This window comes from Scyliorhinus torazame, chromosome 12 (assembly GCF_047496885.1).
Source record: "Scyliorhinus torazame isolate Kashiwa2021f chromosome 12, sScyTor2.1, whole genome shotgun sequence".
NCBI classification, from domain to species: Eukaryota; Metazoa; Chordata; class Chondrichthyes; order Carcharhiniformes; family Scyliorhinidae; genus Scyliorhinus; species Scyliorhinus torazame.
The window spans coordinates 168,904,956-168,922,796 of record NC_092718.1 but is presented as its reverse complement, the minus strand read 5'-3'; the positions used below and the strand labels follow the sequence as shown (position 1 = coordinate 168,922,796).

The 17,841-nt window shown below is 47.5% G+C and overlaps 1 protein-coding gene across 6 annotated transcripts in view; it reads left to right on the top strand.

The window, feature by feature from the left end:
- The window catches only part of LOC140386725 (septin-4-like), a 222,611-nt gene that overhangs the window by 134,268 nt on the left and 70,502 nt on the right, over positions 1 to 17,841 (top strand). The window lies entirely within an intron of this gene.

Below are 17,841 nucleotides of genomic sequence, written 5' to 3'. Positions count from 1 at the left end.
CTGACTGTCCCTGATCAAACTTTGCCTCTCCAAGTGGAGATAGATTCTCGCCTTCAGAATTTTCTCCAATAGTTTCCCTACCACTGACATGAGACTCACTGGTTTGTAGTCCCCTGGCTTATCTCTGCAACCCTTCTTAAACAGTGGAACCACATTAGCTGTTCTCCAGTCTCCTGGCACCTCCCTCATAGCCAGAGAGGAATTAAATCTTTGGGTTAGAGCCCCTGCAATCTCCTGCCTTGCCTCCCACAGCAGCCTGGGACAAAATTCATCCAGACCTGGAGATTTGTCCACTTTTAAGCCTGTCAACACCTCCAATAACTTGTCACTCCTTACGCCAATTTTCTGAAGAGCCTCACATTCTCTCTCCTTAAGTTCCATACCTACATCCTCATTCTCTTGGGTGAAGACAGATGTGATACACATCTATAGGAGCTCTCTCACTGTTAGCTCAAGGGACACCACCACTTGCTCTGCCACACACATCTTCATCTCCCCTGTGGTTCGTGTCCTCATCTCACTGGTCCCACTCACCATACACACTTGCCAGGCATCCTTATCATCTGTCCTGGCACACATCCTATTTACAATCTCTCCATCTGTCTTCATGCTGGACAAGCTGGCACATAATAAGAGGGGGAAATCCCAGACAGGTGGAGGGATGCCACAGCTGAAAGTCCTCACAGACTTCAAGGACATGGCAGCATGTTAGCACAGTGGTTAGCACAGTTGCTTCACAGCTCCAGGGGCCCAGGTTCAATTCCCGGCTTTGGTCACTGTCTGTGCGGAGCCTGCACGTTGTCCCCGTGTCTGCGTGGGTTTCCTCTGTGTTCTCCGGTTTCCTCCCACAGTCCAAAGATGTACAGGTTAGGTGGATTGGCCATGCTAGATTGCCCTTAGTGTCTAAAAAGGTTAGGTGGAGTTCCTGGTTACGGGGAGAGAGTGGAGGCGTGGGCTTAAGTAGGGTGCTCTTTCCAAAGACTGGTGCTGACTTGATGGGCCGAATGACCTTCTGCACTGTAAATTCTACGATTCTATGAATATGTTTGGAATAAAATACATTAAAAAAAGAATGATACTTGCCTCTAAGGTTAGGTGGATTGGCCATGCTAAATTGCCCTTAGTGTCCAAAAGGTGGGATGGGGTGGGGTTACTAGGTTATGGGGATAGGGTGGAGGTGTGCGCTTGGGTGGGGTGGTCTTTCCAAGGGCCGGTGCATACTCGATGGACTGAATGGCCTCCTTCTGCACTTTAAATTCTATGATTCTATGACAGAGCCATCCAGCTGGCGGAGGAGGACATTGATCGCTCCTGTGCTGAGAGTGAGGTTGGCGGTGATAAACCAAGTGAGGATTCAGAACTGCATCACTATCCAACCACAACAATGCTGCGAGTCTTGTCTTTTCATTTCATTTCATTCATTCATTTCATTTCCTGTTTCTGAAGACGGGATCCATGCACGAATGACCTTTCAGTCGCAGGAACATTCTGGAAGCAGCCCAGGGAGTTCACCAGTCCTTGACTCCAGCCCTGACAGCAACACAGAGGGAGGGCTTCATGGACCCCAATATAGAAGAACCATCACATTGCTCACACACACCCTGCATCAGCACAGACAGACACACCTCGGTGGGACCTAGTTTTGGAGACACCTCACAATCTGTTGAGCACGTCATCCTCTCTGATCCCCAACAGGCAGAGGCAGGGACGTCCCAGGGTACCAGCACTCAAGAGGATCACTGGACGCCAGGAATCTGCTGAGTCCCAGTCCGATGATGAGCCTCTGGATTTGGTCATGCCATCATGCCTCATTTGTTGGAGCTCTAAAGGCAGAGTCAGGAAAATCAGGAAGGGATGTCTGGTACACTAATCGGATTAAAAGGCTGCGTGAAGGAGTCCGTCCACCTTTCGTCTTGAGGTGATTGTGCTGACACTGCAACGCAATGAAGCCAACACATGTATCTGTGTGTGCTGTGGGCCAGTGAACTATAATTTAACTGGACTGCACTTTAAGTTTCACATTTTATTGAGACACATAAAAACACAAAACACATGAAGCAAAAATCAAAGAAACAGTGCAGAAACCAAAAGTAGCATTGCTGCAAGTTAACATTTTTACACTTTAACTATCAGAAACAAAGCTTGAACACTATTTACATGATTGAGACGGGATTGTTCGCCTCCTGATTTTCTCCGAGGTGCTAACTGTAATGTTCTTGTCGGATGGCCTGATTTATATTACAAGAACACTTGTAGCTAAAGCTATAGATGATTTATTAACATTAACTGTGGGTAAACTATATACAAAACAACAGATGAATAACAGTATTAACATGCACAGGCAATCTCTCTCTTCCAGCTCTCCAGTCAGTCTGAGGTCACCTGACTCTAACATTCACTTATATACTAATGAGACTCCTCGTGGTCAGTCGGTGAATTACAACACAACAATGATATCACCAGACTAACGTTCCTGTAACCAAAGAAATAAAACGCAATTAAACACCTGAACAAAAAAAAGTTAATAAATACGTAAATTGTGGAAACCAAAGACTGTTAAAGGGTTAAAATGCAGATGGAAACCAACCAAAAAGAACACAGTCCAAGTGCACGAGAATGGCAGCAGTGAATCAAAATCCAGAAATTAAGCTTTATTTACATTTACACATTGAGAGGTTTGTCTTTTTTATTGAAGTCCTGAATCTTCCCATATATTATTAATTTTTACGAGCTCTTTCCTGAAAGCCTGCTTCCCCAGACCCACAGATGCCAACAGCTAAAGATCTGATGAATAATGGATTCACCCTTTGGCCATGTGTGCCGTACTCCACATTCCCTCTCATATCTCAATAATACCTGCAAATAAAATCAGGGACATACTCTATATTCTTTGTGGAAAATTGGAAGATAATCGACTCAGTTTAACTACTTCAACAGTTCAGTCTCACTGAATGACAAATCATTCGCGACGGAGGAAAGTTTAACACTGCAGCTACTCTCGTAATGATCCGACACTTTTGCTGAAACCAACATTGCTTATCAAATGTTTTGAAAATCAATTCTAAGATTCATTACCTTGCCATCAATTGCAGAGTACAACTGCTCACTGGCCTCTTTGTGCTCCATAAAGGGGGCTTACTGACTCACCTCGCTCTCCTTGGTAATCAATGATTCCCTCCCTCTGTCTCAACCTCCTCCCAATCACCCTCATTGTTTTGTTCGCCATCCTTCTGTCCCAAGGCTTTGCTATGATTGAACGATTGGTGAGAGGTGTGGTCAGAATGATGGTGAGCAAAGCAATTAGGGGTTCGTCAATTGGGAGGTGGTCAGGAAGCAGCGGGAGGGAAATGGCGAGGACCAGGAACGGGGGCAGCCCGACCAGGGAGTGGGAGAGAGGAAACCATTACCAGGGAAGAGGAGCAGTGAGGATTGCCCTAGGAAGGAAAGGAATTCGGGCAGCAAAGGTGTATCTTTCCCCTCTTGTGTTATATGTTCATTTATATGTTCATTTCTTTGGGTTTTGTTCCATTTGTATCTCCAAAGTTTTTCAGCCCATGTTCTTCGTTGGTGTCCACGTAGGATTTTCTTGCCATTATCTATTCTTAACAGGGGGTTCAGTGGTTAGCACCATTGCTTCACAGCTCCAGGGTCCCAGGTTCGATTCCCGGCTTGGCGCACTTTCTGAGCGGTGTCTGCACGTTAACTCCGTGTCTGCGTGGTTTTCCTCCGGGTGCTCCGGTTTCCTCCCACAACTCTCAAACGAAGTGCTGTTCGGTAATTTGATCATTCTGAATTCTCCCTCTGTGTACCTGAACAGGCGACGGAATGTGGCGACTAGGGGCTTTTCACAGTAACTTCATTACAGTGTTAACGTAAGCCTACTTGTGACAATAAAGATTATTATTATATTTAATCATATTCAAGGGGGTGTAAGGAATGTAAGGGGGTGCTACCACTGAGCAATGACTGACACTATAGCAACTAAAGGTTCTTACAATGGCAATGGTTAATCCGATAATGTTTTTTTTAATGCTTCTCAATTAGAAAAATTATTTTTCTTCCTATCCTAAGAAGCTTTCAATATAATATAATACAGTATCTTTTCCCACTTTGTGATAATCAAGAAATTAGAAAACTTTGAAATGGTTTAATGCACGACATTAATAAACTTGTACCTGTGCCGATTTACCGGGGATGGCGGGACTGACTTTTGAGGAGAGATTGACTAGGTTAGAATTGTTTTCACTGGAGTTCAGACGAATGAAGGGAGGTCTCATAGAGACTTATAGAATTCTAACAGGACCATAAGACATAGGAGCAGAATTAGGTCATTCGGCCCATCGAGTCTGCTCAGCCATTCAATCATGGCTGATATTTTTCTCATCCCCATTCTCCTGCCTTCTCCCATAACCCCTGATCCCCTTATTGATCAAGAACTTATCTATCTCTGTCTTAAAGACACCAGTGATTTGGCCTTCACAGCCTTCGGCAACAGAGTTCCACATTCACCACCCTCTGGCTGAAGAAATTCCTCCTCATCTCAGTTTTAAAGGATCGTCCCTTTAGTCTGAGATTGTGTCATCTGCTTCTAGCTTTTCCTACAAGTGGAAACACCCTCTCCACGTCCACTCTATCCAGGCTTTGCAGCATCCTGTAAGTTTCAATAAGATCCCCCCTCATCCTTCTAAACTCCAACGAGTACAGACCCAAAGTCCTCAACCATTCCTCATACAACAAGCTCTTCATTCCAGGGATCATTCTTGTAAACCTCCTCGAGACCCTTTCCAAGGCCAGCACATCCTTCCTTAGATACGGCGCCCAGAACTGCTCACAATACTCCAAATGGGGTCCGAGCAGAGCTTTATATAGCCTCAGAAGTACCTCCCTGGTCTTGTATTCTAGCCCTGTCGACATGGATGCTAACATTGCATTTGCCTTGCTAACTGCCGACTGAACCTGCACGTTAACCTTAAGAGAATTGTGAACAAGGACTCCCAAGTCCCTTTGTGCTTCTGATTTCCTAAGCATCTCCCCATTTAGAAAATAGTCTATGCCTCCATTTCTCCTTCCAAAGTGCATAACCTCACACCTTTCTACATTGTAATCCATCTGCCACTTCTGTGCCCACTCTCCTAGCCTGTCCAAGTCTTTCTGCAGCCCGCCTGCTTCCTCAATACTACCTGTACCTCTACAGATCTTTGTATCATGTGCAAACTTAGCAACAGTGCCTTCAGTTCCTTCTTCCAGATCATTAATGTATATTGTGAAAAGTTGTGGTCCCAGCACTAACCCGTGAGGCATACCACTAGTCACCGGCTGCCATCCTGAAAATGATCCCGTTATCCCCACTCTCTGCCTTCTGCCTGCCAGCCAATCCTCTATCCATGCCAGGATCTTATCCTTAATACCATGGGCTCCTAACTTATTTCACAGTCTCCTATGCGGCTCCTCGTCAAAGGCCTTCTGGAAATCTAAATAAATCACGTTGACTGGTTCTTCTTTGTCTAACTTCCTTGTTACTTCCTCAAAGAACTCTTAACAGATTTGTCAGACGTGACCTCCCCTTGATGAAGCCGTGCTGACTCAGTCCTATTTTTTCATGCACTTCCACATACTCCGCGATCTCATCTTTAATAATGGATTCTAAAATCTCACCAATGACCGAAGTCGGGCTAACCGGCCTATAATTTCCCATCTTCTGCCTCCCTCCCTTCCTAAACAGCGGTGTTACATTAGGACTAGATAGGATGGATGCAGGGAGGATGTCCCTGTTGGTGGGTGTTTCCAGAACCAGGGAGGTCCCAGTCTGAGGATTCGGAGTAGACCATTTAGGAGAGAGAAAAGGAGACATTTCTTCACCCAAAGAGTGGTGAGCCTGTGGAATTAATTACCACAGGAAGTAGTTGAGGCTAAGACATTGAATACATTCAAGAGGCGGCTAGATATGGCACTTGAGGTGAATGGGATCAAGGGTTATGGAGAGAAAGCAGAATTAGGCTATTGAGTTGGACGATCAGCCATGATCGTGACGAATGGTGCAGCAGGCTCAAAGGGCAGAATGGCCTCCTCCTGCTCCTAACGTCTATGTTTCTATATTAATATACATGATGACATGATGGTGAGAAGATACAAATCATTGTGCTTCATATGAAGCATTTCAAACTTGATGTGAAAATGTATACTGTCACACCAATGCCTTTTTGCCTTGTACATTTACTCAGGCAGTCTTTGACATAAGTCAATCCAGTTGACTTCAACTGGTACAATTTCCAGTTCAAAGAATCATTGAAGCAGTTACATGGCAACTGGATCCACTTAATTCCAAAATGTTCCAGTTTGCCTGTCAACTTGTTCCAGTAGGAATTAACTGGTCCCAGTAAGATTCAGATGATTACAGTTGAAGTCAACTGGGCAAGTGGAATCCTGCTGTTATTCCAGTTATAAACCCATCAATTGGTTCCAGTAAGATTCAAATTGTCCTAGTTAAGCTCAGCGGGCAAGTGGGGGGACACCAACTGGCTTCCAGTTATTTTTGGTTGCGTCCAATTAAAACAAGTCGTAACCTGATCATTCCAGTAGAAATCAGTTGTGACCAGTTGATGCTCCTGCCTGGCGTCAACTGATTTTCTTTGACCTCCTTTCTAATCGCACTCTCAATCCCAGAACTCACTGATCAAAAAGCTGCACTCAGCACAGAATCACCTCACCTATCTTTGACCATATGTACCGATGATGCAACATAACATATGGCTTCCCCCAAATTACAAGAGCACCCCTATAGTGTAATGGGTTTATTTGATGTCTCTTTGATAGGAACTTGTGGCTTGTATGTTTAAATATGAACCAATTATTAGTAAACCTTAACTACATACAGACCTTGGTTACAGTCATGCATAGTGCTGCTGCCATGCAGGTAGGTTCCTTTTAGATTGTTCTTCCAGTCTATTACCATGTAACTCTGTACATCATACAATGGGAGATGCTATTCTCTAGTCCCACATTAACCCTTGCTCTTCCGAGCACCTTTACATGCAGGCAAATGCAACATCCTTTTTTCTTCTCAGAAGAAAACTTCCCCCCTCCCCCCCCCCCTTCTAACGGAGTTTAACTCTTTACTTGCTATCCCTTCTCGCCTCCATTTCAAGTCTCTGACTTTATGAATTCAGACAGTCTTGAGGCTGGACCATTCTTCCGTGTCTTGGTCCGTCAAGTTTGGTAGTAGTACTCTGTGTTTCTGGTACTCGATTATCGCCATTTTGATTAGCTTTTTGCCCTCATTCAAGTTGCATTTATATTTATTAACAACTGGTCTGCCTTGTTCGGGCACTGTGGGTTTGTCCCGTTCTCTCTGAAGGGAATGTGCACTCCATTCATTCCTAGAGTGGACTCGAATTTTCTTTTCCTTGGTGTCCCCCATGATGTTGGATGCTGACATCTCCCAGGTGGAGTCTTCATTTCCACGTGTTTCACATTGTCAGCTCTTTTCACTCTTTTATTTTTCAACAACTCAATGACTCTCAGTACGTCTGAGACAACCAGTGCTTTCCTCCTTCTTGTTCCTTGCACTTCAGTCTTATTTCTGTCTGTTCTTTTGCCACCTGCGACAGAACATTGACCATGTCCTTCATTTTGGATTCACTGTTGGCCAGGGCTGTCTTGAGCAAAGTCTGAACTTGTTTCTGTTCTGCAGCTATATACTCCTTGCTTCATTATTCACTTGCTGCTTTCTCTTTCAATGCCTCCTCTTTTGCAGCTGTTTCTTCAACTCTTCGATCTTTTTCTTCCAGATATCCCCTGGAATATTGAACATTGCTGAGTCTGCTGTGCCACTTGATTTATCAGTTTGTTCAGAGTGATATTAAATTCATTTTGTTTCTTTTTGTAATTTTCCAGAGGAACAAACTTTGGCCTGAGGGATTCTCGCAGGGTATGAAGATTCTTCGACAGGTTTTCTTTTTTTTTTGCAAAGGTCAGTTGCTTCATCTTGCGTTTTCCTGTCATTCAGCAAATTCTCTTCCAGTTTCTTCAGCTGTCCTTCAATTCTGTTGTATAAGACAGTCTTCATTTCTTCATGTTGCTGAATGATGACGCATTGCTTTTGCATTCGATCTTGAAGGCCAATCAGTAATTCTTTCAACTTTTATCTTTCGTTGACCTCTTGCCAACTCACTCTGGGCTTCAGTGCATCGTTTTGTTGCTACTGATAGTTCCAACACAACTTTTTCTGACGTAATATTCAATGTTCTTTTCGGTTCCTCGTGTTTTTCCATGGCTACATATTGATTCTTCAAGGAGCCTTTCAGGGTTGCAACTTATTTGCGGGTCTTTTCTGCTGCTGTTTTGCCTGGCTGCACATCTGGTTGCATTTTTCCAACTTCCGTTTGGATTTGCCAGCTGTGGAATTGAAGGTCGTTATTTCCTCCTGATATTTTTGTGTCATCTCTGAAATTTGTTTGTTCAAACCTTGAACAGCTTGCTTCATTGAAGACTTCAGTCTATCGTATGTTTCCGAATGCATACACTCAAATTGAATATTGCACTTCAAATCCACACTGCCATCTGCTGCTGCAGTTTGGGTAGGATTTCAGCATTTTCAAAGAACTCAATTTGTGAGCGAGCCTTTCAGCTACTTTCCTGCCATTTCTTTCTTCTGCACTAAACTCTTCAGCTCGTACATTTCATTGCATTGACCTGGTCGGTAACCAACTTGTGGTTTACTTGAATGTTGTCTCCCTCTCTCTGGGGTCTTTTGTTACCCTCTCTGGGGTTTTTTGTTACCCTCCCTCTCGGATCTTTTGTTACCCTCTCTCTGGGGCCTTTTGTTGCCCTCTCTCTGGGGTCTTTTGTTGCCCTCTCTCTGGGGTCTTTTGCTGCCCTCTCTCTGGGGCTTTTGCTGCTCTCTCTGTCTGATCCTTCCAATTTTCTGTCAATGGCTGTTTTTTTCTCTTGTAGTTACTGCTTTAAATGTCATTGCCCTTTTGAGGCTATCTGTGCAGTAGTGTTTTTTTACATAGGCTGTCGGTTTTCGTTTTGTGAGTTTCCTGTACATTTTTGTGCTCGGCATGCTCCCTCTGCGATTGTGGGCCTTTTTTTAACTTTCAGAACATTGCAGCGGTTTATTCCTCTTTTTGTTTTAACTCTGCAGATTTCTCTCTTTTTAACTTTTTTTTTACTTGCAGTTGTCTTCCAGCTTCTGCAATCTGTTGAGCTCCAGGGACTGCCAACTATTCTGCAATGTAAGTACAGCTTCTGTTTAGTAATTTTGCTCATCTGTCTTGAAATCAACCAAGTTCCTTCACTCTGTGTCACTCAGGGTCTTGCAATGGGCTTCCACTCACTCTGAGGGATCCCCCAACTTTCAAGTCTAACGTGCAACGTCTTCAACTGTTTCTTCAATTTTTCTTCTTCTGTGCACATATCTCTGGTCAGACTTCAGCTGCTTTTAACTTTTCATATCTTGAGATTCTGTTCTGGGTTCACCTTTAAATGCCACCTTTTAGATCACGTCCAATCACTGTTGTTTTATGGGTTTGATTGGTGTCTCGTTGATGAGATCTTGAGACTTGTGTGAACCGTTTAGTAGTAATCCTGCACATGACAAATAATAAATGATTAACAAAATAGCTTTCAAATAACCATTCGAAGGCCAGCCTTAAAAAACCTTCAAACAAAAGCAACACTCAGTAAAAGCAAACTATCAATCCTTCTCCCATCGCCCTTCTCTAACACACGCATGTATATACACACACATGTGTGCATGCACACTCACACACAATTTACCTTTGTGCAGGTTTAAGGGTAAATAACTGGGTAAGAGTTTAGGGTTAAGGATTGTTAGAAAAACAAAGGTGGTTTTAAAAGATTTATATACGTGTTGGTAAGCATTAGTAATATGGGGCGAAATTCTCCTACCCGCCCCGCCACATTTCTGCGCCGACCGGCCGGCGGGAGTCTCCCTAACACCGGCCGGTCAATGGGGTTTCCCATTGTGGGGCACCCCCACGCCGTCGGGAATCCCCCGGGCGCCGGCAGAACGGAGACTCCCGCCGGTGGAGAATGACGCCCATGGTATAGTTTTTAAGTGGGTTCAATTTAATGTTTCTGTGACTGGAAGCATAAAACCTATATTTATATTCATGCTGGACAAGGGTGTTTGTATGTGTGAGATTGGTACAATTCCAACTGTGTTTCTATTGTGCCTTGAGAGGGATACGGCGTGAAGGATAAATAGTAGTAGCAGTCATTGCTCAGAAACTGGGGTGCCTAGTAGAGGGGGTTGGGACGGGGGTCTGCCGCCGTGGGGAACGGGCGCGTGGTTGGCCGAGGAGGGGTTATGGCTAGTCGGCGGAGGAGGGGGGTGGGTAGCCCCCTGATCCGGCTGATAACCTGGAACGTAAGGGGACTGAACGGGCCGGTTAAGCGGGCCCGCGTGTTCGCGCACCTGAAGGGGCTGAAGGCGGATGTGGTCATGCTCCAGGAGACACACCTGAAGGTGGCAGACCAGGTAAGATTGAGGAAGGGGTGGGTAGGTCAGGTGTTTCATTCGGGGCTGGATGCCAAAAATCGGGGGGGGGGGGGGGGGGGGGGGGGTGGCGATCTTGGTGGGAAAGAGGGTGTCGTTTGAGGCGTTGCGCATTGTGACAGATAATGGAGGCAGGTACGTAATGGTAAGTGGTAAGCTGCAAGGGGAGAGGGTGGTGCTGGTCAACGTCTACGCCCCGAACTGGGACGATGCGTGTTTTATGCGGCACATGTTAGGTCGGAACCCGGACGTGCAAGTGGGGGGCCTGATAATGGGGGGGGGGCACTTTAACACGGTGTTGGATCCGGCACTGGATCGCTTCAGGTCTAGGACGGGTAGTAGGCTGGCAGCGGCTAAAGTGCTGAGGGGGTTTATGGACCAGATGGGAGGGGTGGACCCTTGGAGATTTGCAAGGCCGGGGGCTAGGGAATTTTCATTCTTCTCACACGTTCATAAGGCCTATTCCCAGATCGACTTTTTTGTTATGATCAGGGTGCTGATAGCAAGAGTAGAGGATACCGAGTACTCGGCGATAGCCATTTCGGATCACGCCTCGCATTGGGTAGACCTAGAGGTGGGGGAGGAGAGGGACAAGCACCCGTTGTGGCGCTTGGAGGTGGGGCTGTTGGCGGACGAGGAGGTGAGCGAGCGGGTCCGAGGAAGCATAGAGAGATACCTGGAGGCCAATGATAACGGGGAGGTCCAAGTGGGGATGGTCTGGGAGGCGCTGAAGGCGGTGGTTAGGGGAGAGCTGATCTCCATTAGGGCTCACAAGGAGAGGAGAGAGCAGAGGGAGAGGGAGAGGCTGGTGGGGGAGATGGTGAGGGTAGACAGGAGGTGCGCGGAGGTGCCGGAGGTGGGACTGTTGAGGGAGAGGCGTAGCCTCCAGGCCGAATTCGACCTGTTGACCACCAGGAAGGCGGAGGTGCAGTGGAGGAAGGCCCAGGGAGCGATTTATGAATATGGGGAAAAGGCAAGTCGGATGCTGGCGCAACAGCTTCGGAAGCGGGACGCAGCTAGGGAGATCGGGGGAGTTAAGGATAGGGGAGGGAGTGTGGTGCGGAGTGGGGTGTCTTCAGGGACTTTTATGAGGAACTGTATCGGTCCGAGCCCCCACTGGAGGACGGAGGGATGGGCCGCTTTCTGGACCAACTGAGGTTCCCGAAGGTGGAGGAGGGACTGGTGGCGGGATTAGGGGCTCCGATTGGGCTGGAGGAGCTGGCCAAAGGGATAGGGAGCATGCAGGCGGGGAAGGCACCGGGGCCGGATGGTTTCCCGGTCGAATTCTACAAAAAATATGTGGACCTGTTGGGCCCGTTGCTGGTTAGGACCTTCAATGAGGCAAGGGAGGGGGGGGCTTTGCCCCCGGCGATGTCCTGGGCACTGATCTCCTTGATCCTGAAGCGGGACAAGGATCCCCTGCAGTCAGTCAAGATGACGGTGCTCCCAAGATTTTTGTTCCTGTTCCAGTGCCTCCCCATTCTTATCCCGAAGGCCTTCTTTTGGCGGGTCAACAGGAGCATAACGGGGTTTGTGTGGGCGCGGGGGACTCCGAGGGTGAGAAGGGTGTTCCTGGAGCATTGGGTAGACCTAGAGGTGGGGGAGGAGAGGGACAAGCACCCGTTGTGGCGCTTGGAGGTGGGGCTGTTGGCGGACGAGGAGGTGAGCGAGCGGGTCCGAGGAAGCATAGAGAGATACCTGGAGGCCAATGATAACGGGGAGGTCCAAGTGGGGATGGTCTGGGAGGCGCTGAAGGCGGTGGTTAGGGGAGAGCTGATCTCCATTAGGGCTCACAAGGAGAGGAGAGAGCAGAGGGAGAGGGAGAGGCTGGTGGGGGAGATGGTGAGGGTAGACAGGAGGTGCGCGGAGGTGCCGGAGGTGGGACTGTTGAGGGAGAGGCGTAGCCTCCAGGCCGAATTCGACCTGTTGACCACCAGGAAGGCGGAGGTGCAGTGGAGGAAGGCCCAGGGAGCGATTTATGAATATGGGGAAAAGGCAAGTCGGATGCTGGCGCAACAGCTTCGGAAGCGGGACGCAGCTAGGGAGATCGGGGGAGTTAAGGATAGGGGAGGGAGTGTGGTGCGGAGTGGGGTGTCTTCAGGGACTTTTATGAGGAACTGTATCGGTCCGAGCCCCCACTGGAGGACGGAGGGATGGGCCGCTTTCTGGACCAACTGAGGTTCCCGAAGGTGGAGGAGGGACTGGTGGCGGGATTAGGGGCTCCGATTGGGCTGGAGGAGCTGGCCAAAGGGATAGGGAGCATGCAGGCGGGGAAGGCACCGGGGCCGGATGGTTTCCCGGTCGAATTCTACAAAAAAATGTGGACCTGTTGGGCCCGTTGCTGGTTAGGACCTTCAATGAGGCAAGGGAGGGGGGGGCTTTGCCCCCGGCGATGTCCTGGGCACTGATCTCCTTGATCCTGAAGCGGGACAAGGATCCCCTGCAGTCAGTCAAGATGACGGTGCTCCCAAGATTTTTGTTCCTGTTCCAGTGCCTCCCCATTCTTATCCCGAAGGCCTTCTTTTGGCGGGTCAACAGGAGCATAACGGGGTTTGTGTGGGCGCGGGGGACTCCGAGGGTGAGAAGGGTGTTCCTGGAGCGGAGTAGGGATTGCGGGGGGGGGGGGGCTGGCGCTGCCCAACCTCTATGGTTACTACTGGACCGCCAATGCGGCGATGGTGTGCAAGTGGGTGATGGAGGGGGATGGGGCGGCATGGAAGAGGCTGGAGATGGCGTCTTGTGAGGGTACGAGTCTGGAGGCGCTGGCAACGGCGCCGCTGCCGCTCCCTCCAATGAGGTATACCACGAGCCCGGTGGTGGCAGCTACCCTCAAAATCTGGGGGCACTGGAGATGGCACAAGGGGGAAGTTGGGGCCTCGGTGTGGACCCCAATACGGGGGAACCACCGGTTTGTCCCAGGGAGAATAGATGGAGGGTTTTTGGGGTGGCACAGTGCAGGGATAGGAAGGTTGGGGGACCTATTTGTGGATGGGAGGTTCGCGAGCCTGGGTGAGCTGGAGGAGAAGTACGGGCTCTCCCCGGGAAACACCTTTAGGTATCTACAGGTAAGGGCATTTGCCAGGCGGCAAGTGGTGGAATTCAGCCACGCACGGTACAGGACAGGGTGCTCTCGGGGATGTGGGTTGGAAAGGGGAAGATCTCGGCAGCATACCAGGTGATGCAGGAGGAGGAGGAGACCTCGGTGGAGGAGCTGAAAGGTAAGTGGGAGGAGGAGTTGGGGGAGGAGACCGAGGAGGGGACGTGGGCAGATGCCCTAGGGAGGGTGAACTTTTCCTCTTCATGCGCGAGGCTCAGCCTCATACAGTTTAAGGTGCTGCACAGGGCACACATGACCGGGACAAGGATGAGCCGGTTCTTTGGGGGTGAGGACAGGTGTGTTAGGTGCTCAGGGAGCCCAGCAAACCACACCCATATGTTCTGGGCATGCCCAGCGCCGGAGGAATTTTGGAAGGGCGTAGCGAGGACGGTGTCGAGGGTGGTAGGATTCAGGGTCAAACCGGGCTGGGGGCTCGCAATATTTGGGGTTGCAGGGGAGCCGGGAGTGCAGGGGACGAAAGAGGCCGGTATTCTGGCCTTTGCGTCCCTAGTAGCCCGGCGAAGGATTCTTCTTCAGTGGAAGGATGCGAGGCCCGCAAGTGGGCAATCCTGGATCAATGATATGGCAGGGTTTATTAAATTGGAGAGGGTGAAATTTGCCTTAAGGGGATCGGTGCAAGGGTTTTTCAGGCAGTGGCAACCGTTCTTAGACTTCCTGGCAGAACGGTAGACAATGGTCAGCAGCAGCAGCAACGGGAGGGGGAGGGGTTCTATTTTATTTTTGTTTGTCTATACTGGGGGATTTGAGGGGGTGTATATATTTGCTATGTTTGCTATATGTTTCGGCGGGCGGGGTTGTTTTGTTTTGTTTTGTATTTAATTCTATTGGGTTCCTTTTACATTTTGTTGTCGATATTTTGTGAAAACTTTAAAAAAAAATTTTTTTTAAAGAAACTGGAGTGCCTTTCGAGGTAGGAAAGCTTTTAAGTTTTAGTTTTAGCTGGATGCAGCTGGAGCGAGGACACTGGGGAGTGAACATCTCTCAACTCTACCAGGAGAAGCTGGACAGGACAAGGGAGTTGCAAAGATGCAGGCTTCCCCAGAAACAAGATACAGTCCAGGTAACCAGGGAATTAGGACAGAAAGAATTTTGAAAACAACTAAAGTTAAGAGAACTGAGACCAAGGTATTTGTTCCGAATTCAAGGAAAAGTAAACAAAGTGCTCTGAATTGAAGGGACAATTGCAATAACTAGATTTAAAGTGGGACAACAGACTTCAAAGGTTCAGAGTGGAGAGTGTATTTGACCACAGCCAATTTGTGTGCTTGAAAGGGACTTTGTGTTAACAAGACCATTGTAGCTTAAGACATACTTTATCATAAAATCGTAAAATCTGTCTGTATTTGTTAAGTTAAGGGGGAAGTAATGGAGTACTGTAATCAACTTTTCCTGTTTAATAACTTTTTTTCCTGTTAAACTAATTAGCGGTCCTGTGACTCTGTTCCTCCACGTTTTATAAAACAAAAGTAAAAGTTGCTATCTATTGAGCCAGTGATCTATTCTGGGATCTTCCTGTCCAGTTATAACACTAACTGGGATCGTAACAGGATCATTTTGCACAACGAGAAAATTGAGTTATTACGCGGTTTACTACTTAAGACATGGGCCGGAACTTTCTGGCTGTTCATCCTGGCAGACTCTTCTAGTCCCAACAATGGTGCATCCTTGCCATGGGTTTCAGGGCGGCAGGGTGTGCATTCAACAGGAAACCCTCTTGACAACGCTGTAATGTTCTTATCGAATGGCCTGATTTATTACAAGAACACTTGTAGCTAAAGCTATAAATGATTTATTAACATTAACTGTGGGTAAACTATATACAAGACAACAGATGAAAAACAGTAACATCATGCCAAGCAACCTCTCTCTTCAACTTCCTTCAGCCAGTCTGAGGTCAGCTGACTCTAACGTTCACTTATACACTAGTGAGGCACCTAGTGGTCAGTCGGTGAATTATAACATAACCATGATATCACTACGAACGGTAGGACCAGAAGATCCTACCACTAGCCAACGGTGAGCCGCCTCCCGCCGCTGAGAAACACGAGGCGGGTTATGTGGTAAATACCTCCCAATATCTGTGTTCAAAGCAATATTTTAGACACAAAGTTAGGACTAGCAATCTGGGTTCTAGGTCTGGAGATCAATTAAGGCGGAGTACTCAACATAAAATAGAGCAGTACTGGACAGGGGATAGACCAGCCGAAAACTGGACTGCCTGGTATAAAACGAGACAGACCGTCACCCGAGTTAAATTATTATTACATTGTGGTGAAATACTGTGGGCTTGAATCAATGATATGAATAATGTGTTCTTTCCACATTTGAGACACTGCAACAGGTAACACTCATTTTGTACTAACTAATTCCAATGGTGATGCTTTAATCCATTACTGGAAAATTCACTCCACACCTCCCAAAAGAATATTGTTACACCAGTTAGATGAAAGATCATCAGACCCAGGAGTGTTTGAACTATGACTTTTAAACCCTGACCATGAAGCACACAATGCCCAGGCAACTCCGCTCCTTATGCTTGTATTTCTTATTTGCAATTTTATTTCATTTGAAAGCTAGGATTTGGAGTAGCCCATGCAGCACCTCGAGCCTATATTCCACCATTCAATTAGGCCATGGCTGATCTGAATCTTAACTGTGTCTTTATTCCATATCCCTTGATGCTCTTCCCTAACAGAAATGCAGCTTAATAATCCTTTGTATGAAAAAGTCCTGATTTCACTTTGAAATGGCCTTGCTCTATTGTAAAGATTATAGCTGATTTCCTCCACCAGACTGGGAGGCACAGTGGTTAACACTGCTGCCTCACAGCAGCAGGGACCTGGGTTCGATTCCTGCCTTGCATGACTGTCTGTGTGGGGCTTGCATGTCCTCCTCGTGTCTGCGTGGGTTTCCTCCGGTTGCTCCAGTTTCCTCCCACAGGTCAAAGATGTGCAGGTTAGGTGGATTGACCATGATCAATGCACGGGGGTTACGGGAATAGGGCAAGGGAATGGGCCTAGGTAGAGCGCACTTTTGGAAGGTCGGTGCAGACGTGATGGGCCGAATGGCCTGCTTCTGCACTGTAGGGATTCTATGGTTCCATATATTCTCTATAACAATGCAATCTGCAAACTTGGACATCCAACTCTTTATTCTTCCATTCAAGTTAACAATGTATTTGGCGAAAAGCTGAACCCCACTACAGCCCTGGGGAATATCATTTATCATGTCTGTACGCTCGGTCTCCTAGCTGCCCACCAATTATGTCACACGGTTACAGCCAATTCTATGTACTCTCACTTTTTCTAAGAATCTCTTGTGCATGGGCGGCACAGTGGCCCAGTGATTAGCACTGCTGCCTCACAGCACTGAGGATCAGGGTTCAGTCCCGGACCCAGGTCACTGTCCGTGTGGAGTTTGCACATTCTGTCCGTGCCTGCGTGGGTCTCACCCCCATAACCAGCACGGTAGCCTTGTGGATAGCACAATTGCTTCACAGCTCCAGGGTCCCAGGTTCGATTCTGGCTTGGGTCACTGTCTGTGCGGAGTCTGCACATCCTCCCCGTGTGTGCGTGGGTTTCCTCCGGGTGCTCCGGTTTCCTCCCACAGTCCAAAGATGGGCGGGTTAGGTGGATTGGCCATGATAAATTGCCCTTAGTGTCCAAAATTGCCTTTAGTGTTGGGTGGGGTTACTGGGTTATGGGGATAGGGTGGCGGTGTTGACCTTGGGTAGGGTGCTCTTTCCAAGAGCCGGTGCAGACTCGATGGGCTGAATGGCCTCCTTCTGCACTGTAAATTCTATGATAATCTATGAACCCCCAAAGATGTGCAGGATAGGTGGATTGGCCACGCTAAATTGCCCCTTAATTGGAAAAAAAATTATTTCAATAAATAAATACAAGCATCTCTTATCAGATACTTCCTGGAAGAGTTCACACTTTGTTGAACTGGAGGTCTGTAAGAGTTGTAGCATAAGGTGCCTCATTAAATGGCAAATTACTAACTGAGCACACCAGGATATATTGTTATCAACAGCATAAGATGTATACAACTTAATTAATTTAAACGTCATATGCGGCACTGAATATTCCATGGGACAAACTGAAAATCTATGGAGACAAAAGGTGTGGACATGCTAATCAATATTGTGATAGATTTCAGTTCTAATGTAGGTCGAAATAACTCCTGCAAAGCGCTAAAT